The sequence below is a fragment of the Manis javanica genome, chromosome 9 (assembly GCF_040802235.1).
Source record: "Manis javanica isolate MJ-LG chromosome 9, MJ_LKY, whole genome shotgun sequence".
In the NCBI taxonomy this organism is placed as follows: domain Eukaryota; kingdom Metazoa; phylum Chordata; class Mammalia; order Pholidota; family Manidae; genus Manis; species Manis javanica.
Window position 1 is genome coordinate 60,542,922 of NC_133164.1, and position 23,304 is coordinate 60,566,225.

A 23,304-nucleotide genomic window follows, 5' to 3' on the forward strand; every position below is an offset into this window, starting at 1 on the left:
GTAAGCAGCAAACTACATTTCCCCTTCCTCTGTGTGGATACCAAAATCTCCCTGACATATAATACACAGGTCTCCATGACTCCACTACTGCAGGGACTAGACAAGTTCTTACGTGGTAAACAATGCAAGGGCATTCGTATCATAGAAACTGTTTCTGTTTTAACTACAAACCTTAAACTATAAACAATAAAGTCAAATATGATGTATGATTATTCATTTGATTTTTATACTTTTATGTAATTCTAATAAAATGTTGATGTAGTAGGTAAATGCAAGATATAGAGAGAAAGCATGATTTAGTGCTGTAAGAAGGCAAGTGTAGATAATCAGGTCTGTGCCTATAGACTAGGTATTAATCCAAGCCAGACAAGGGCAACAAAACATCCACGGGTGTAGACAATTTCTCTCAAAACTGGGGGGGGGGCATGAGGTTCTAAGTGTCACCTCTGTTGACCCCCCATTTTCTCACCTGATGGCCCCTCTGCGACTGTGCCTGTCTTAGGTTGTTCCTCTCTTGAGGAATCTTACCCATCTTTGGCTAACCGGCCATCTTCCGGGGCCATACAGGGAGATGTAAAGCTGGTAAATGAGAGAGAAGTAATATTCTTTGAAAAGGTTAGTTTTTCACTTCTTTGCAGATTTATGCCCCATGACTTCTATGCCCAGCACTTGTCTTGAGGTATCTTTACCACTTGGAAGAATTATGGTACTTAGTAATTTCACGTATGAGGCACAAATTCTAGTAAAGGGCTGTAATTAGGAAGGAAGAAGAAAAGCTATAGAAGTAGCAGAGGGAAGAAAACATGAGAAGATTGATGAAGTGTGAGACAGGGTTATTCAATTCAGTATTCTCTCATAACTCTATTTCTATAAAACTCTCCATCACTAGTTTCACTAGCATTGTAATAATAAAAGGGGGTATTCTCAGTGGAAATGGGTGGTCAATGTTTGACTAACTAACAGTAGGTTTTGATACCTTATGCCAAGATCGCCATTTGGCCCCTGCGTGTTCCATTCTTCAGGAGAACTGTCCTGAAAAGCTTCTGGGAAGTTTATGTTCTCCTCCTTTCCATGCTGCTTATCAAAGGTTAGCTTAGTTTTTGGCAAAAATGCAAGCAAAAGCAAAGCCAATAGTATAATGAAGAATAACAAAATCAAGGTGGGTAATAGGGGTGCCAGCTGTGAAGGCCCCTGCTTTGTGGGGGTCTTCCTCCAGCCTGAGCTTCACTACACAGCTTGAGTAGCATGGCTCCTGCCACTATTTATCCTTAGGGGCACTTCCATCTAGAGCAGGCCCTTTTAATTACACTGTAGAGTTGGTTTGTGGGAGGTAAATTCCCTCAACTTTTGTTTATCTGGGAATTGTTTAATCCCTCCTTCAAATTTAAATGATAATCTTACTGAATACAGTATTCTTGTCTTGAGGCCTTTCTGTTTCATTGCATTGAATATATCATGGCATTCCCTTCTGACCTAGAAAGTTTCTGCTGAGAAGTTTAGTGTGTTTTCCTTTGTAGGTGATCTTTTTTCTCTCTCTGGCTGCTTTTAGTACTCTGTCATTGTCTTTGATCTTTGCCATTTTAATTGTTATATATGTTTTAATGTTGTCCTCCTTGGGTCCCTCGTGTTGGGAGATCTGTGGACTTCCATGTTCTGAGAGACTATTTCTTCCCCATGTTGAGGATGTTTTCAGCAATTATTTCTTCAAAGACATTTTCTATCCCTTTTTCTCTCATTTCTTCTTGTGGTACCCCTATAATGGAAATATCCTTCCATTTGGACTGATCACACATTTCTCTTAATATTCTTCCATTCCTAGAGATCCTTTTATCTCTTTCTGCCTCAGCTTTCTCTGTATTTCTGTACTCTGATTTCTATTCCATTAACAGTCTCTTCTACCTCATCCATTCTACTCTTAAATCCTTCCATTGTTACTTCATTTCTGTTATCTTCCTCCTGAATACCTCTTTAATATTTCTCTGTACCTCCATCAGCATGCTTATGACTTTTATTTTTAATTGTTTTTCAGGAACCTTTATGACTTCAGTCTCACCAGGCCTTCTCTCTGGTGTTTGAGGGATGTTGGACTGAACAAGGTTCTCCTGCTTTTTCATGGCATTGGGGTCGTCGCCAGTGAGTGGCCCATGTATCAGCTGGGAGAACAAAGTCTCTTCCTTCTTGCTGCTTGGCTTCCTTGTCTCTACTTCTGTGCCAGTCACCACACACAGGGAACGGGCACTGGGTTATTTTCCTGAGCTGCTGTGGGCAGGGCAGCCCTAGGGATGGCATAGGACACTGGTGCGGGTCGCTGGCCAGCCACGCATTTTCCCCTCCAGAACAGAGCCCCTTCGTGCATCCTGGACTCTGTGCTCATCTCCTCTGTCTGTTCCAGTCCACTGCCCAAAGGGGGCAGTCTCTGGGTTAATCCCCTGAGCTGCCATGTGCAGGGCATCCCTTGGGATGGCCTAGGGTACTGGCATGGGTTGGAGGCAAGTGTCATGTGTTCTGCTGCGAGAACAGTGCCCCTTCATGCTTCCCAAACTCTGCACTCGTGTCCGCTGCATTTTCCAGGCAACTACACACAGGGAGTAGCCTCTGGGTTAATTCTCTGAGCTGCCATGGACAGGGCAGTTTTTGGGATGACCTAGGGCACTGGTGGGGTTTGCAGGCGAGCAGTGCCTGTTTGCCACATGAACAGAGCCCCTTTCTGTTTCCCGGACTGTGCGTCATTGTCTGCTGTCTGTGCCGGTCAACTACTTACAGGGGGTAGCCTCTGGGTCTTGGCCGGTTAGCTGCGTGCAGTAAGAAGCCTGTGTGTGGTCGTTGTTGGTGGGGCTGGTCCCAGGCTGTTCCAAAGGAATGGTGGGGCAGCTGGTTTGCTTGCAATGCTGGCTGGGGGGAATACATGGTAAGCTACTTATCACCATGAGGGTCTTCAGAGCTGGGTTGCCACCCAGGGGTGAGGGCTCCTGGAGTTCCTTAAAGTTCCCAGCCTGCTGGGCTTAGTGTGCCCAGACGCTTTTGTCCACCTATTAAACCCTTGTACCTTTAAGAGTTTTAAAACACCTACTTTTCTTTTGTTCCAGGGCAGCCGACTGTGGGTACCTGTTCACAGTGTTAGTCTCGGATTTTGCTTTTCTGTTTCTCTAAAATCCAGTACACCATGCAATGTGTGTTTGTGCTCCCGGTACAGATTACTAGGGTGGTTATTTAGCAGTCCTGTGCTTCCACTCCCTCCCCACTCTGATTCTTCTCCTCCCACCAGTGAGCTGGGGTTGGGGGAGTGCTCGGGTCCTGCCAGGTCACAGCTTTCTATCTACCCTTTTACATCAGGTGTTGAGTTCTTGCAGATGTAGATGTAGCCTGGCTGGTGTAGTGTATATTCTTGTCACTCTTTTAGGAATAGTTGTATTTGCTGTATTTTCAAAATATATATGGTTTTGGGAGGAGATTTCCACCACCCTACTCATGCCACCATCTTGTGAATCTATCTTTTTTTGATGTATTTTTGAATTCAGTTTGCTAATATTTTGCTGAGTATTTATACATATATGTTTATCATGGATATTTGTCTCTAATTTTCTTTTTTTGGGGTGTCTTTGCCTGGTTTTTGTTTTGAGTGGTGCTGGCCTTAGAATGAGTTTGGAAGTATTTCTATCCTCTTCTACTTTTTGGAATACTTTTAAGAAAGATGGGTATTAACTCTTTAAATTTTTGTTAGAATTCAGCTGTGAAGCCATCTGTACCTGACATTTCATTTTGTGGGAGGTTTTTTGATTACTAATTTAATTTCACTGATGATGATTGGTCTGTTCAGATTTTCTGTTTCTTCCTGGGTCATTCTTGGAAGGTTGTGTTTTTCTAGGAATTTGTCCCTTTCTTTATGTTGTCCAATTTATTGGAATGTAATTTTTCATAGTATTCTCTAAATTCTTTGTATTTCTGTGGTATCCATTGTGGCTAATCGTTCTTCATTTCTGAAGTTAGGCTACCAGTTTATCTATTTATTTTCTCAAAGAACCAGCTCTTAGTTTCATTAATTTTTGTTGTTTTTTTCTTCTCTATGTTATTTATTTACAGTCTGATCTTTATTATGTCCCTCCTTCTAGTAACTTTGATTTTCATTTGTTCCTCTTTTTCTAGTGTCTTTCATTGTCAATTTAGACTGCTTATTTTGGGATTGTTCCTGTGTTTTGAGGTAGACCTGGATTACTGTTACTTCCCTCTTAGGACAGCTTTTGTGGCATCCCACAAATGTTGGACTGTTGTATTTTTGTTTTCATTTATCTCTATGTATTGCTTTATTTCTGTTTTAATTTGGTCACTGATCCACTCATTATTTAGAAGCATGTTGTTTAGCCTCCACGTTTGTAGGCTTTTTTTGTTTTCTTTGTGCAATTTATTTCTAGTTTCATAATATTGTGGTCTGAGAGGTTGCTTGATACAACTTCAATAATTAAAAATGTATTGAGGCTCTTTTTGTGGACTATATCTGTTCTGGAGAATGTCCTGTGAGAAAAATGTGTATCCTGCTATGTTTGTGTAGAGTGTTCTGTAGATGCCTGTTCAGTCCATCTGAGGTAATGTATTGTTCAGTGCCTCTGTTTCCTTATTTTCTGTCTGGTTGACCTGTCTATTGATATGAGTGGTGAGTTAAAGTTTCTTACAATAAATGTGTTGTAATCTGTTTCCTCCTTTTTTTTTCTATTAGTATTTGTTTTATATATTTAGAAGCACCTATGTTGTGTGCATAGATACTTCTAATGGCTATGTCCTTTGTTGGACTGACCTCTTTATCATTATGTAATGTCCTTCTTTGTCTCTTGTTACTTTCTTTGTTTTGAAATCAATTTTGTCTGATTTATGTACTGCTACTCCTGCTTGTTTCTCCATTTGCATGAAATATCTTCTTCCATCACTTCACTTTTCATCTGTGTATATCTTTGGGTCTGATATTTGTCTCTTGTAGGCAGCATATAGATGAGTCTTGTTTCTTTATGCATTCTACCAAGCTATGTCTTTTTCTTGGTGTGTTCAGTCCCCTTACATTTGAAGTAATTATTGAAAGGTATATACTTATTGTCATTTTATTGTTTACTGTTTGTTTTTATAGCTCCTCTCTGTTCCTTTTTTATTCTCTTGTACTGTTGTTATTTGATGGTTTTCATTAGTGTTGCCATTGCATTTTTCTTTGTTACCTTTTTGTTTATCTATTATAGTCTTTAGTTTTGTGGTTACCAAAGCTTCAAGGAAAGCTTCCTGACTATAAAAAGTCTATATTAAGTTGCTGATTGCTGTATTTCAAACAGAATCTAAAAGTACTTTTTTTTCTTTTTCCTCCTCTACATTTTATGTATTAGATGTCATAAAACTATTTCACCTTTGGAACATTCTCATCTATAGCCATCCCTTTCACATATCCTGTAATGCTGATTTTGTTGTTGTAAATTCTTTGAGCTTTGTTTGTCTGGTAATTGCTTAATCCCTATTTCAGATTTAAAATGATTATCTTGCTGGATGGAGGATTCTTGGTTGAAGGTCCCTCTGTTTAAGTACAATAAATATTTCGTGCCACTCCATTTGGCCTGTAAAGTTTCTTCTGAGAAGTCTGCTGATAGCTTGATGGGGTTTCCTTTATAAGTAATATTTTTTCTCTCTCTGGCCTCTTTCAACACTCTCTCCTTTTCCTTAATCTTTGCCATTTTAATTATTATATGTCTTGGTGTTGTTTTCCTTGGGTTCCTTTTGTTAGGAGCTCTCTGTGCTTCAATTACCCAAGTGTCTATTTCCTTCTGAAGATTGGGGAAGTTCTCAACAATTATTTCCTGAAAGACACATTCCTACCATTTGTCTCTCTCCTTTTGGTACCGCTATTATGTGAATATTGCTTCATTTCTATTGGGCACACAGCTCTCTTATCATTATTTCATTCCTATGGTTCCTGTTTTTCTCTCTGTTCCTCAGCTTTTTGTGTTCCTGTTCTCTAATTTCGATCTCATGGATTGTCTCCTCTACCTGCAGCAATCTGTTGTCATTTCCTTCCATTTTGTGTTTTATTTCAGTTACTGTATTCTCTGGCTTTAAAAAAAATCTATTTTCTCAAGTCTTCCCAGAGATGTTTAATACATTTCTGCAGGTCAGTGAGCATATTTATGATTTTTACTTTGAAATCCTTATCAAGAAGATTGGTGGACTCCATTTCATTTAGCCCTCTTTCTGGTGTACTATCCTGTAATTTTGTTTGGAACATTCCTCTGGCTTCTCATTTTGTCAGGGTTTTTGTGTTTCTTTCTTTGTATTAGATGGACCTGCTGTGCTTCCTGGTCTAGAATAATGGCCTCATGAAGACGACATCCTGTGGTGTACAGAAGCTCAGGACTTTTTCTTTTCCAGTACCTGCTTATCCTTTTCTGTGGAGCCCCAATTGCTGTTGGTTGGCAGTGGGTGGTATTACCTTTCTGTCTTGTCAGCAAACAGTCTACTGAGGCTGGTGGTTTTCCTCAGTTGTGCCTATGTGATCACAGTAGTAGTTTCTCCTAGGATCATTGTGGGCAGGGCCACCCACTACCCTCCCTGTAGCAGTGGCATGGGTGATGGGTTAACAGAGTGGGCAGGGCTGTTGCAGGGTATGTTGCACAATGGTAAGGTGTATGAGCTCACAGCGGTGGCAAGTCTCCCTGTTGCAGAGCCCTCATGTGCTCAGCAGTAGCAGGAGCCTTGGAAGTGGGAAGCCCTGCAGCTGAGCAGTGGCGGTGGTAGAGCAGCAGGGAGAGAGAATCACACACAAGGAGGCACATGGACTCACTGAGGAAGTGGATTTTGTGGTGGAATGTCCTTCAGGCTTGCAGTAGTGCTACCTGTGCAGTGATAGAGGGGTGCCTGGATGAGTGGCGGTATGGAGTTGGGCAATGGGATGCCCCACCAGCTGCAGAGGCAGCTAGTTGCCTTCCAGGAGTGCACAGATCCTGTAGCAGCAAGTCCCGTGGGTGTTCCCTAGAAGCTGTGAGGCTTGTAGCACCAGGCTTGGCCACCCATTGGGAGGAAGGCGCTCTTGGAGCTGGCTCCTGTAGTTGCCTCCCCAGTTGGTCTGAAACAGGGCTGTGAAAGCTGGCACAGTGTCCCTGTGCCTCCCAGGCAGCAAAGTTGGATGCTGCTGGACTGAGTGGGTTGGTCCATTGGTGGCTTGTAGGGAGGTGCCTCGGTGCAGAGCTGCCAGTGACGGGGAGGGAGAACCTGGGAATTCTGAGAGTGGTTGACCCTCTGAGCTGAGGGAGGGCTGAGGAGGTATTTTCCACCTGCCCTTTCTGCTGCAGAGACAGGTCTAACCCTTGCTTCTCTGGCTTCCCTCCCACTGCTGGCAAGTCTTTCAAACTGTTGCCCCTGTGTTGGGTCTCGATGGGACCAGTGGAGTGTACCTGTCCTCCAAAGGGGACTGGTGTCTCAGTCTCCCAGAGTGTTCCAACTGTCCCTGGTACCCAGTCCCACTAATTACCAGAACCCAGTGCAATGTGGACTCATGTTCCTGGAGCAGATGTCCAGGGCAGGTGTGAAGAGTTCCTGGTCACCTATCCCCTCCCCTCTCCATTCATCTTCCCCCCAGCTGTGGGCTGGGAGGGGATGGGCTGGGGTCCCACTCGGTTGTGGTTTTGCCACTTTACCCTTTTCTGTGTGGCATTCTCTTCTTCCCCAGGTGTAGATTTTTTTTTGTGTAGTCTTCAGTTCATTTTTAGGTTTAGTTGTATTTCCTATAGTTGCTTCCTTTGTGTATGTGCGGGAGGAGGTTTCCATCTTGTCTTCCTACTCTGCCATCTTGAGGCTCCTCCTCACCTAGGTACCATTCTTCTGAAAGGAAGGGAAATGTGTAAAGACTATGTGAGCCTTCTGATTGTGTGATTCAGAGATTATTCAGCTGGTGTTCTTCCTTTTACCAGAATCTTTTAATGGTTCTAAACCAAACTTTCTTATAAAATATATTCAAAATAATTTTGCTGAAGTCTTCCTCATTGTACAGTTTGGTCCACATTGGGTGGCAGGGTTGCATGTGTAATAATAGATATGCTGTAGACCTTCATTGAATCCTTTGCTAGTTTAGAGTGTATCTTTCTCCCTGAGGCTACCACCAGTGTCACCAATATTCATCTTCATGGAGGGTCTGTTTTGGAACTTGCTGTCAACATAGAGAGGGTTCCATTTTGACTTACTTAGACCCTTAAAAGGGAAATGAATAGAAAGAGGTGCTTATTTCCAACTCAGTACTGTGTCTTTTTGACACGTTGATTATAAATATGTCTTATGAGAAGATTAAAGTTGTCATACTGTCACACTGTGGCAAAGACTGTGTGGCACAAGGTCACAGGGAATCTTTTAGAGGCTGTGGAGGTCCTTCACTTCGGGCTACATTGTCCTTTTTTGTTTTTGTTATTTAATCAGAATTTACCTATTCTTTGAATCTACAATTGGAGTGAAACAGTGCTTAAAATTTAGGAAGACTTGAAGACTTGATGAATGTGGAGATTAAGTGAGATGCCAGCTTGCTTTTTCCCTCTGGGTAACATGAATGATCCTTGAGATGCTATTGAGCAGAAGGCCCGGGTAATAAACTAGGAAGAGGTGCAGAATCCTCTGCTCTTTGTCCTTTCTAAAGAGTGCTAGTAGAAGCTAGTTATAAGGGAATCTTATGAGGGAGTTAGTCATCCATCCACATAAAGTACTGAGAGATGTTTGGACATCCTAATGGCATTTAGTATTTCCGTACTGTAAAAATGGTTACTTATGACTTACTGAGACCTATCATACCTGTCAGTAATTCATGTCATTTATGCTGAAGTCACTTTATTTACTGAAAAAGTGACTTAATTTCAAGTCTTAAGTTGATTTCACTGAAGCAGAGCGTAAGACAGCAATATAGTTAAAGTGATTTATTTGAGGGCATATTCTCAGGAATGGGGGATTGAGGAGAGCAGTGTTGGACACTGGAGGAAGGAGCTGAGCAGGACAGTGGTCTTAGCTAGGTCTCACTCCAGCACTGTCCTGCAGGGACTCTGGAGCATGAATTGCACTATGGATGGTCCCACTTTGAGGGAAGGGGATTGGGCTTTGTATTCACTATCAGTCACTCTTTGGCTACTGGCTGCATGGGGGCTGGCGTTACTGGGCTGTGGAGTGAGTGGACTTTGGGCATAACTTCTGAGAGAATTGGTTCCTGTTCAACCAAGGGGAATTTCTTTAGAAGGGATAGCTTTAAACCATTGGTAAGTAGTACCCACAGATGCTTGTAATGGGTGTATTGCCACTAAACCAAGTTTACAGTGAACCCAGATAATGTACATGCATTATTTCAAGCCAGTTTAGTATATTTGAGAAAAAAACTTCCATTGTCCACTTCAAATACATTTTTTATCATAAGTCTAATGGAGAAGATGCGGGGTATAGAAAGAAGAAAAAGATGAGCATTTTAGTTAAAATTAAAAATAATTTCCCGGGGGGATCATGGGAAGATGGCAGTGTGAGTAGTTCAGAGGAAATCTTCTCCCCAAAACATATATATTTATAAAAATACAATAAATACAACTATTCCTAAAAGAGACACCAGTGGATGCAGTACAACAGCTACAATACATCTACATCTGCGAGAACTCAGCATCACACGAAGGGGGTAAGATACAAGCCGTGACCAGGTGGGACCCAAATGCTCCCCCACCCCAAAACCCGGTGGGAAGAAAGGAGTCAGAATGGGGAGGGAGTGAAAGCCCAGGACTGCTAAACAACCAGCTCTAGAAATCCTCACCCAGAATGCAGACACAAGGTGCACGGGGTGCTGGATATTAGAGAAACGGAAAAGCAAAACCTGGGGTCAGGTCCCCGCAACCAGCGCCCCTGAGACAAAAAAAAAGCGAGTGCTTTCTGCAAGTCTTAAAGAGACAGGGACCCCATAGCTGGACGAAGTTGTCCCGGCAGCTGGGAGTACCGGGGAAACTTAGGCACCCTAAAGAGAGGCAGTGCAGCTCTGAAGCCCCTCACAGGACTAGGCAGCCTGCCAGTCATTCCTCCAACTGGTGCGGACCCCGACACATGGGCCCAGTAGCAGGAGAGAGGGAGCACGCGCCGGGGGCGGAAGCACTAGAAGGAACCGAGAGCAGATGCGTGTGCCGCAGGGCTAGCTCGCAGCAGCGCAACTGAACAGCCCGGGCGCGGCTTGCACGCACTGGCAGCAGGAAAGCCAGAGCCCAGTAGAAGCCTGTGCGGAAAAGCCCCATGCACACCAGCAGTGGAGCCAGATGGAGCAGGCACACTCCTAGGAGCTGACGGGAATCCCAGCCCAACGCACAGCCATCCGGGTCAGACCCAAAGGCCGCTGCTATTACACAGCTGCCCGGCAGGGTCACCGCTAGCACGGAGAAGTGCACCTGGCATGCCTGCCACTCTGTGCAGGGCTCTGCCCTGCTCTGACCGACACCCCGCCCACAGCAGCTTAGGAGATTAACCTGGTGAATGCTCCAGGAGTGCAGGAAGCCGTCACAGGCAGCGGAGAAGGGCAAGGCATCCAGCAAGCAGGAAAGGACTTTCTTCTTCCAGCTGACACACCCACAACCTGCCTACAGCCACTGCAATCATCATGAAAAGGAAAAAAATCTGGTCCAGACCAAGAGAGTTACACCTGAGAAAGGATCTGCAGAGGTGGACCTAACCAGTCTCCCTGAAAAAGAATTCAAAATAAAAGTCATAAACATGCTGCCAGAGCTGCAGAGAAATATGCAAGAGCTAAGGAATGAAGTCTGGAGGGAGATTACAGACGTCCGGAGGTAGCTCACGGATGTCCGGAGGGAGATTACAGAAGTGAAACAAACTCTGGAAGGATTTATAAGCAGAATGGATAAGATGCAAGAGGCCATTGATGGAATAGAAACCAGAGAATAGGAATGCATAGAAGCTGATGCAGAGAGAGATAAAAGGATCTCCAGGAATGAAACAATATTAAGAGAACTGTGTGACCAACCCAAAAGGAACAATATCTGCATTATAGGGCTCCCAGAGGAAGAAGAGAGAGAAAAAGGGATAGAAAGTGTCTTTGAAGAAATAATTGCTGAGAACTTACCCAAACTGGGGGAGGAAATAGTTGCTCAGACTACGGAGGCACACAGAACTCCTGAGAGACGGGATCCAAAGAGGTCAACACCAAGACACATAATAATTAAAATGGCAAAGATCAAGGACAGGGACAGAGTATTAAAGGCAGCCAGAGAGAGTAAAAAGGTCACCTACAAAGGAAAACCCATCAGACTATCATCAGACTTCTCAACAGAAACCTTACAGGCCAGAAGAGAATGGCATGATATATTTAACAATGAAACAGAAGGGCCTTGAACCAAGGATCCTGTATCCAGCACGATTATCATTTAAATATAAAGGAGGGATTAAACAGTTCCCACACAAGCAATAGTTGAGGGAATTTGCCTCCCACAAACCACCTTTACAGGGTATCTTAGAAGGACTGCTTTAGATAGGAGCACTCCTAAAAAGAGCACAGAACAAAACACCCAACATATGAAGAATGGAGGAGGAGGAAAAAGAAGGGAAAGAAATAATCATCAGACTGTGTTTATAACAGCTCAATGAGCAAGTGAGGTCAGGCAGTAAGGTAGAAAACAAGCTAACCTTGAACCTTTGATAACCACGAATCTAAAGCCTGAAATGGCAATAAGTACATATCTTTCAATAATCACCCTAAATGTAAATGGACTGAATGCACCAATCAAAAGACACAGAGTAATAGAATGGATGAAAAAGAACCATCTATATGCTGCTTACAAGAGACTCACGTCAAACCCAAAGACATGCACAGATTAAAAGTCAAGGGATAGAGAAAGATATTTCATGCAAACAACAGAGAGAAAAAAGCAGGTGTTGCAATACTAGTATCAGACAAAATGACTTTAAAATAAAGAAAGTAACAAGAGATAAAGAAGGACATTACATAATGATAAAGGGCTCAGTCCAACAAGAGAATATGACTGTTACAAACATATATGCACCCAATACAGGAGCACCAATATATGTGAAACAAATACTAACAGAATTAAAGGAGGAAATAGAATGCAATGCATTCATTTTGGGAGACTTTTTAACACACCACCCACCCCAAAGGACAGATCCACCAGACAGAAAATAAGTAAGGACACAGAGGCACTGAACAACACGCTAGAACAGATGGACCTAATAGATATCTATAGAACTCTAAATCCAAAAGCAGCAGGATATACATTCTTCTCAAGTGCACATGGAACATTCTCCAGATACTAGGCAACAAAAAGAACTCAGTAAATTCCAAAAGATTGAAATCCTACCAGCTAACTTTTCAGACCACAAAGGTATAAAACTAGAAATAAATTGTACAAAGAAAGCAAAAATGCTCACAAACACATGGAGGCTTAACAACATGCTCCTAAATAATCAATGGATCAATGACCAAATTAAAATGGAGATCCAACAATATACGGAAACAAACGACAACAACAACAAAAAGCCCCAACTACTGTGGGTTGCAGCAAAAGCAGTCTTAAGAGGAAAGTATATAGCAATCCAGGCATATTTAAAGAAGGAAGAACAATCCCAAATGAATAGTCTAATGTCACAATTATAGAAATTGGAAAAAGAAGAACAAAGGAGGCCTAAGGTCAGCAGAAGGAGGGAGATAATAAAGATCAGAGAAGAAATAAATAAAATTGAGAAGAATAAAACAATAGAAAAAATCAATGAAACCAAGAGCTGGTTCTTTGAGAAAATAAACAAAATAGATAAGCCTCTAGCCCGACTTATTAAGAGTAAAAGAGAGTCAACACACATCAACAGAATTAGAAACGAGAAAGGAAAAATCACGATGGACCCCACAGATATACAGCATTATTAGAAAATACTATGAAAACCTATATGCTAACAAGCTGAAAAACCTAGGAGAAATGGAAAAGTTCTTAGAAAAATACAACCTTCCAAGACTGGCCCAGAAAGAAACAGAAAATCTAAACAGATCAATTACCAGCAACGAAATTGAATTGTAATAAAAAAACTACCCAAGAACAAAACCCCTGGGCCAGATGGATTTACCTCGGAATTTTATCAAACATACAGAGAAGACATAACACCCATTCTCCTTAAAGTTTTCCAAAAAATAGAAGAGGAGGGAATACTCCCAAACTCATTCTATGGAGCCAACATCACCCTAATACCAAAACCAGGCAAAGACCCCACCAGAAAAGAAAACTACAGACCAATATCCCTGATGAACGTAGATGCAAAAATACTCAACAAAATATTAGCAAACCGAATTCAAAAATACATGAAGAGGATCATACACCATGACCAAGTGGGATTCATCCCAGGGATGCAAGGATGCTACAACATTTGAAAATCCATCAACATTATCCACCACATCAACAAAAAGGACAAAAACCACATGATCATCTCCATAGATGCTGAAAAAGCATTCGACAAAATTCAACATCCATTCATGATAAAAACTCTCAACAAAATGGGCATAGAGGGCAAGTACGTCAACATAATAAAGGCTATATATGATAAACCCACAGCTAACATAACACTGAACAACGAGAGGCTGAAAGCTTTTCCTCTGAGATCGGGAACAAGACAGGGATGCCCACTCTCCCCACTGTTATTCAATGTGGTACTGGAGGTCCTAGCCATGGTAATCAGACAAAACAAAGAAATACAAGGAATCCAGATTGGTAAAGAAGAAGTCAAACTGTCACTATTTGCAATGACATGATATTGTACATAAAAAACCCTAAAGACTCCACTGCAAAACTACTAGAACTAATATCGGAATTCAGCAAAGTTGCAGGATACAAAACTAACACACAGAAATCTGTTGGTTTCCTATACATTAACAATGAACTAATAAAAAGAGAAATCAGGAAAACAATTCCATTCACAATAGCATCAAAAAGAATAAAATACCTAGGAATAAACCTAACCAAGGAAGTGAAAGACCTATACCCTGAAAACTACAAGACACTGTTAAGAGAAATTAAAGAGGTCACTAACAAATGGAAACTCATCCCATGCTCTTGGCTAGGAAGAATTAATATCGTCGAAATGGCCATCCTGCCCAAAGCAATATACAGATTCGATGCAATCCCTATCAAATTACCAACAGCATTCTTCGATGAACTGAAACAAATAGTTCAAAAATTCATATGGAAACATCAAATACCCCGAATAGCCAACGCAATCATGAGAAGGAAGTATAAAGTGGGAGGTGGGGATCTCACTCCCCAACTTCAAGCTCTACTACAAAGCCACAGTAATCAAGACAGTTTGGTACTGGCACAAGAACAGAGCCACAGACCAGTGGAACAGAATAGAGACTCCAGACATTAACCCAAACATATATGGCCTGTTAATATATGATAAAGGAGCCATGGACATACAATGGGGAAATGACAGTCTCTTCAACAGATTTTGCTGGCAAAACTGGAGAGCTACTTGTAAGAGAATGAAACTGGATCACTGTCTAACCCCATACACAAAAGTAAACTCCAAATGGATCAAAGAGCTGAATGTACATCATGAAACCATAAAACTCTTAGAAAAAAACATAGGCAAAAATCTCATGGACATAAAGATGAGTGACTTCTTCATGAACATATCTCCCTGGCCAAGGGAAACAAAGGCAAAAATGAACAAGTGGGACTGTATCAAGCTAAAAAGCTTCTGTACAGCAAAGGACACCATCAATAGAACAAAAAGGTATTCTACAGTATGGGAGAACATATTCATAAATGACAGATCCGATAAAGGATTGACATCCAAAATATATAAAGAGCTCACACACCTCAACAACCAAAAAGCAAATAATCCTATTAAAAAATGGGCAGAGGAGCTGAATAGACAGTTTTCTAATGAAGAAATCCAGATGGCCAACAGGCACATGAAAAGATGCTCCACATCGCTTATCATCAGAGAAATGCAAATTAAAACCACAATGAGATATCACCTCCCACCAGTAAGGATCGCCATCATCAAAAGGACAAACAATAACAAATGTTGGTGAGGTTGTGGAGAAAGGGGAACCCTCCTACACTGCTGGTGGGAATGTAAACTAGTTCAACCATTGTGGAAAGAAGTATGGAGGTTCCTCAGAATGCTCAAAATAGAAATACCATTTGACCCAGGAATTCCACTCCTAGGAATTTACCCTAAGAATGCAGCACTCCAATTTGAAAAAGACAGATGTACCCCTATGTTTATCACTGCACTTTTACAATAGCCAAGATATGGAAGCAACCTAAATGTCCATCAGTAGATGAATGGATAAAGAAGATGTGGTACATATACACAATGGAATATTATACAGCCATAAGAAATAAACAGATCCTACCATTTGCAAGAACATGGATGGAGCTAGAGGGTATTATGCTCAGTGAAATAATCCAAGCAGAGAAGGACAAGTACTAAATGATTTCACTCATATGTGGAGTATAAGAACAAAGGAAAACTGAAGGAACAAAATAGTAGCAGAATCACAGAACCCAAGAATGGACTAACAGTTACCAAAGGGAAAGGGACTGGGGATGATGGGTGGGAAGGCAGGGATAAGGACAGGGAAAAAGAAAGAGGGCATTCCGATTAGCATGTATAGTGCGTGGGGGACACGGGGAGGGCTGCGCAACACAGAGAAGACAAGTAGTGATTTTACAGCATCTTACTACACAGATGGACAGTGACTGTGAAGGGGTATGTGGGGGGACTTGGTGAAGGGGGGAACCTAGTAAACATAATGTTCTTTCTGTAATTGTAGATTAATGATACCAAAATAAAAAATAAAATAAAATAAAATAAAAAGGAAACATAAAAAAAATAAGAATTTCCCATCTAATTAAAAGTTTGACCTTTTGATTGTAAATAAAACAGGTACAGAAACATACAAAATGTTTAACAGCATATATTATTATATAACAATACATATGTGATAGATATATAATGTAATAAATACATAGCTTATTAAATTATTCTGTGTTGAATACACCTGAAGCCACCACTGAAGTCAAGATTAGAGCTCTGCCACCCACCCAAGCAGCCCTTATGTGTGCCCCTTCCCTATCACAGTCCTATTCTATTCCTTCTATATTAACAACTTCCTGGTATTTATGATTTTATCGTATAAGTTTAATCAGTAATTTAATATTTCCGTATAATTTTAAAAAAACCTTGATATGTTTAATAAGTTATTTTTAATGTGCAGGTTCTCTCTCTTTACCTTTGCTTTCCTTGAAATTTATGTGTGAAAGATTTGGGACCTGTTGACATGTAGTTTACTTCACTCTGGGTTTTTCTAGCTGCATAGTAGTAATGCATGTTTCTCTTTCTTCTGTAATTCCTGTTAACTGGTAGCAGTATCTAGAAGCTCCATCAGAAATTGGTCACTTCCCTGATTACTTCCCTAATCCCCTGAAGTCTTTGAGTCTAGAAACCTTTTTGCCTGCCCCCCACCTGTCCACTTCTGTCCTGCATGTAGCTTCCAACATGCATGCTACTCTGTTCTGAAAAGTCCCATGTGCCAGAGATTCCTATACTTTCATGCAGGGGCTTTAAAACTCCCTGGTATGTTTATCTTGGTCCATCCTTGGCAAGTCTAGAAGATGTGTTGTGTTCTTTCATCAGAAGACATGTAATGTCTGCTTGTCCATCTTTCTTTTAAATGTTATGTTCCTAACTCCATTAATTTATTGGAGGCTATAAACTGGTCATGCAATTTCATTATTTTCTTTTTCCTTATTAAGGCTTTTTATAAGGAGATGCTTCCCCTCATCTAACACTTGGTTACCCGGTGGTATAGTTCATATAAATGTTCAACATTCTTTTTTTTTTTTGAGAGGGCATCCCTCATATTTATTGATCAAATGGTTGTTAACAACAATAAAATTCAGTATAGGGGGGTCAATGCTCAATGTACAATCATTAATCCGTCTCAAGTCTAACTCTTGTCAGTCTCCAATCTTCTGAAGCATAACGAACAAGTTCTTACATGGTGAACGAATTCTTACATAGTGAATAAATTCTTACATGGTGAACAGTACAAGGGCATTCATCACAGAAACTTACGGTTTTGATCACGCATTATGACCTATAAACAATCAGGTCAAATATGAATATTCGTTTGATTTTTTTACTTGATTTATATGTTAATCCCACATTTCTCCCTTTATTATTATTATTATTTTTATTTTTAATAAAATGCTGAAGTGGTAGGTAGATGCAAGATAAAGTTAGAAAACATAGTTTAGTGCTGTAAGAGGGCAAATGTAGATGATCAGATGATCAGGTGTGTGCCTATGGACTAAGTATTAATCCAAGCTAGACAAGGGCAGCAAAACATCCACGGATGCAGAAGATTTCTCTCAAAGCAGGGGGGGTGAGGTTCTGAGCCTCACCTCTGTTGATCCCCAAATTCTCACCTGATGGCCCCCCTGCGACTGTGCCTGTCTTAGGTTGTTCCTCCCTTGAGGAATCTTACCCGTCTCTGGCTAACCAGTCATCTTCCGGGGCCATACAGGGAAATGTAAAGTTGGTAAGTGAGAGAGAAGCCATATTGTTTGAAAAGGTTAGCTTTTTACTTCTTTGCAGATTTATGCCCTGTGGCTTCTATGCCCAGCACTTGTCTCGAGGTATCTTTACCACCTGGAGGTATTATGATACTCGGTAAATTCGATATGAGGCACGAATTCTATTTAAGGGTTGTAATTAGGAAGAAAGAAGAAAAGCTACAGATGTAGCATATGGAAGGAAACATGGGAGGATTGATTATTTCTTTGACATATCTTCTTGTAGAGTACCTTAAGTATGTATAGGTTTTAAACTGCTAACTAGTTTGCACACACATATTAACATAATAGGAATACGGTGACATAAACAAAGCAAATCTATAATTACCATCCATCTCCAGTGAAGCCAAGAAAACCATTTGATCTTCTGCATAGAAACAAACAGACCCTTTGCCCACACTTTGACATGCCCTCTATACCATTGTGCAGAACTCATTGGAGGTCAGCACACAGTAACTGCTTTTTTTTTTTTTATTAAGAGAAAGGAATATTATCAGAAAAGAGTACCTCCATAGCTGATCATCTGACACCCTTTAAGTGATCAACATTAAGGATATTTAAAGCATGCGTTGATCTTTGATTTACCAATAGTTTTATCCTATCAAGGAGTAATCCCCCTTTTCTTTCTTTCTTTCTTTTTTTTTAATTTTTAATCTATACTTACATGAAGAATACTATGTTTACTATGCTCTCCCCTATATCAGGTCCCCCCTAACAACCACATTACGGTTACTGTCCATCAGCTTAGCAAAATGTTGTAGAGTCACTACTTGTCCTCTCTGTGTTGTGCAGCCCCCCCTCCCCTTTCTCCCTCCCCCCCATGCATGCTAATCTTAATACCCCCCTTCTTCTTCCCCCCCCCCTTATCCCTCCCTGCCCACCCATCCTCCCCAGTTCCTTTCCCTTTGGTACCTGTTAGTCCATTTTTGGGTTCTGTATTTCTGCTGCTGTTTTGTTCCTTCAGTTTTTCCTTTGTTCCTATACTCCTCAGATGAGTGAAATCATTTGGTATTTCTCTTTCTCTGCTTGGCTTATTTCACTGAGCATAATACTCTCCAGCTCCATCCATGTTGCAGCAAATGGTTGGATTTTTCCACTTCTTATGGCTGAGTAGTATTCCATTGTGTATATGTACCACATCTTCTTTATCCATTCATCTACCGATGGACATTTAGGTTGCTTCCAGTTCTTGGCTATTGTAAATAGTGCTGCGATAAACATAGGGGTGCATCTGTCTTTCTCAAACTTGATTGCTGCGTTCTTAGGGTAAATTCCTAGGAGTGGAATTCCTGGGTCAAATGGTAGGTCTGTTTTGAGCATTTTGATGAACCTCCATACTGCTTTCCACAATGGTTGAACTAATTTACATTCCCACCAGCAGTGTAGGAGGGTTCCCCTTTCTCCACAGCCTCGCCAACATTTGTTGTTGTTTGTCTTTTGGATGGCAGCTATCCTTACTGGTGTGAGGTGATACCTCACTGTAGTTTTAATTTGCATTTCTCTGATAATTAGCGATGTGGAGCATCTTTTCATGTGTCTCTTGGCCATCTGCATTTTTTTTTAGAGAACTGTCTGTTCAGTTCCTCTGCCCATTTTTTAATTGGGTTATTTGTTTTTTGTTTGTTGAGGCGTGTGAGCTCTTTATATATTCTGGACGTCAAGCCTTTTCGGATCTGTCATTTTTCAAGTATATTCTCCCATACTGTAGGGTTCCTTTTTGTTCTACTGATGGTGTCTTTCGCTGTACAGAAGCTTTTCAGCTTAATGTAGTCCCACTTGCTCATTTTTGCTGTTGTTTTCCTTGCCTGGGGAGATATGTTCAAGAAGACGTCACTCATGTTTATGTCTAAGAGGTTTTTGCCTATGTTTTTTTCCAAGAGTTTAATGGTTTCATGACTTACATTCAGGTCTTTGATCCATTTTGGGTTTACCTTTGTATATGGGGTTAGACAATGGTCCAGTTTCATTCTCCTACATGTAGCTGTCCAGTTTTGCCAGCACCATCTGTTGAAGAGACTGTCATTTCCCCATTTTATGTCCATGGCTCCTTTATCAAATATTAATTGACCATATATGTTTGGGTTAATGTCTGGAGTCTCTAATCTGTTCCACTGGTCTGTGGCTCTGTTCTTGTGCCAGTACCAAATTGTCTTGATTACTATGGCTTTGTAGTAGAGCTTGAGGTTGGGGAGTGATATCCCCCCTACTTTATTCTTCTTTTTCAGGATTGCTTTGGCTATTCGGGGTCTTTGGTGTTTCCATATGAATTTTTGAATTATTTGTTCAAATTCATTGAAGAATGTTGCTGGTAATTTGAGAGGGATTGCATCAAATCTGTATATTGCTTTGGGCAGGATGGCCATTTTGATGATATTAATTCTTCCTAGCCAAGAGTATGGGATGAGTTTCCATTTATTAGTGTCCCCTTTAATTTCTCTTAAGAGTGACTTGTAGTTTTCAGAGTATAAGTCTTTCACTTCCTTGGTTAGGTTTATTCCTAGGTATTTTATTCTTTTTGATGCAATGGTGAATGGAATTGTTTTCCTGATTTCTCTTTCTATTGATTCCTTGTTAGTGTATAGGAAAGCTACAGATTTCTGTGTGTTAATTTTGTATCCTGCAACTTTGCTGTATTCTGATATCAGTTTTAGTAGTTTTGGAGTGGAGTCTTTAGGGTTTTTTATGTACAGTATCATATCACCTGCAAATAGTGACATTTTAACTTCTTCTTTACCAATCTGGATTCCTTGTATTTCTTTGTTTTGTCTGATTGCCCTGGCTAGGACCTCCAGTACTATGTTAAATAACAGTGGGGAGAGTGGACATCCCTGTCTGGTTCTCGATCTCAGAGGAAATGCTTTCAGCTTCTCGCTGTTCAGTATAATGCTGGCTGTGGGTTTATCATATATGGCCTTTATTATGTTGAGGTACGTGCCCTCTATTCCCATTTTGATGAGAGTTTTTATCATGAATGGATGTTGAAGTTTGTCAAATGCTTTTTCAGCATCTATGGAAATGATCATGTGGTTTTTGTCTTTCTTTTTGTTGATGTGGTGGATGATGTTGATGGATTTTCGAATGTTGTACCATCCTTGCATCCCTGCGATGAATCCCACTTGGTCATGGTGTATGATCCTTTTGATATACTGTTGAATTCTGTTTGCTAATATTTTATTGAGTATTTTTGCATCTACATTCATCAGGGATATTGGTCTGTAATTTTCTTTTTTGGTGGGGTCTTTGCCTGGTTTTGATATTAGGGTGATGTTGGCTTCATAGAATGAGTTTGGGAGTATTCCCTCTTCTTCTATTTTTTGGAACACTTTAAGGAGAATGGGTATTATGTCTTCTTTGTGTGTCTGATAAAATTCCGAGGTAAATCCGTCCGTCCCCGGGGTTTTGTTCTGGGGTAGTTTTTTGATTACCGTTTCAATTTCTTTGCTCGTAATTGGTTTGTTGAACTTTTGTGTTTCTTCCTTGGTCAGTCTTGGGAGGTTGTATTTTTCTAGGAAGTTGTCCATTTCTTCTAGGTTTTCCAGCTTGTTGGCATATAGGTTTTCATAGTAGTCTTTAATAATTCTTTGTATTTCTGTGAAGTCTGTCATGATTTTTCCATTCTCATTTCTGATTATGTTGATTTGTGTTGATTCTCTTTTTCTCTTAATAAGTTGGGCTAGAGGCTTATCTATTTTGTTTATTTTCTCAAAGAACCAGCTCTTGGTTTCATTGATTTTTACTATTGTTTTATTCTTCTCAATTTTGTTTATTTCTTCTCTGATCTTTATTATGTCCCTCCTTCTGCTGACTTTAGGCCTCATTTGTTCTTCTTTTTCCAGTTTTGATAATTGTGATGTTAGACTATTCATTTGGGGTTGTTCTTCCTGTTTCACGTGTGCCTGGATTGCTATATACTTTCCTCTTAAGACTGCTTTCGCTGCGTCCCGCAGAAGTTGGGGCTTAGTGTTGTTGTTGTCATTTGTTTCTATATATTCCTTGATCTCTATTTTGATTTGTTCATTGATCCATTGATTATTTAGTAGCATGTTGTTAAGCCTCCATGTGTTTGTGAGCCTTTTTGTTTTCTTTGTAGAATTTATTTCTGCTTTTATACCTTTGTGGTCTGAAAAATTGGTTGGTAGAATTTCAATATTTTGGAGTTTACTGAGGCTCTTTTTGTGAGCTAGTATGTGGTCTATTCTGGAGAATGTTCCATGTGCACTTGAGAAGAAAGTATATCCTGTTGCTTTTGGATGTAGAGTTCTATAGATGTCTATTAGGTCCATCTGACCTAAGGTGTTGTTCAGTGCCTCTGTGTCCTTGCTTATTTTCTGCCCGGTGGATCTATCCTTCGGGGTGAGTGGTGTGTTGAAGTCTCCTAAAATGAATGCATTGCAGTCTATTTCCCTCTTTAGTTCTGTTAGTATTTGCTTCACATATGCTGGTGCTCCTGTATTGGGTGCATATATATTTAGAATGGTTATATCCTCTTGTCGGACTGAGCTCTTTATCATTATGTAGTGTCCTTCTTTATCTCTTGTTACTTTCTTTGTTTTGAAGTCTATTTTGTCTGATATTAGTACTGCAACCCCTGCTTTCTTCTCACTGTTGTTTGCCTGAGATATGTTTTTCCATCCCTTGACTTTTAATCTATGCTTATCTTTGGGTTTAAGATGAGTTTCTTGTAAGCAGCATATAGATGGGTCTTGCTTTTTTATCCATTCTATTACTCTATGTCTTTTGATTGGTGCATTAAGTCCATTTACATTTAGGGTGACTATTGAGAGATATGTACTTATTGCCATTGCAGGCTTTAGATTCGTGGTTACCAAAGGTTCAATGTTAGCTTCTTTAGTATCTTACTGCCTAACTTAGCTCGCTTATTGAGCTGTTATATACACTGTCTGGAGATTCTTTTCTTCTCTCCCTTCTTATTCCTCCTCCTCCATTCTTCATATGTTGTGTGTTTTGTTCTGTGCTCTTTTTAGGGGTGCTCCCATCTAGAGCAGTCCCTGTAGGATGCCCTGTAGAGGTGGTTTGTGGGAAGCAAATTCCCTCAGCTTTTGCTTGTCTGGGAATTGTTTAATCCCGCCATCATATTTAAATGATAGTCGTGCTGGATGCAGTATCCTTGGTTCAAGGCCCTTCTGTTTCATTGCATTAAGTATATCATGCCATTCTCTTCTGGCCTGTAGTGTTTCTGTCGAGAAGTCTGATGTTAGCCTGATGGGTTTTCCTTTATAGGTGACCTTTTTCTCTCTAGCTGCCTTTAAAACTCTTTCCTTGTCCTTGATCCTTGCCATTTTAATTACTATGTGTCTTGGTGTTGTTCTCCTTGGATCCTTTCTGTTGGGGGTTCTGTGTAATTCCATGGTCTGTTCGATTATTTCCTCCCCCAGTTTGGGGAAGTTTTCAGCAATTATTTCTTCAAAGAGACTTTCTATCCCTTTTCCTCTTTCTTCTTCTTCTGGTATCCCTATAATACGAATATTATTCCTTTTGGCTTGGTCACATAGTTCTCTTAGTGTTGTTTCATTCTTGGAGATCCTTTTATCTCTATGTCAGCTTCTATACGTTCCTGTTCTCTGGCTTCTATTCCTTCAATGGCATCTTGCATCTTATCCGTTCTGCTTATAAACCCTTCCAGGGATTGTTTCACTTCTGTGATCTCCTTCCTGACAGCTGTTAT

The 23,304-nt window shown here is 40.6% G+C and overlaps 1 protein-coding gene across 28 annotated transcripts in view; it reads left to right on the forward strand.

Moving 5' to 3' along the window:
• The window catches only part of LDLRAD4 (low density lipoprotein receptor class A domain containing 4), a 524,574-nt gene that overhangs the window by 170,901 nt on the left and 330,369 nt on the right, over positions 1-23,304 (forward strand). The gene's annotated exons all lie outside the window — the stretch shown is intronic.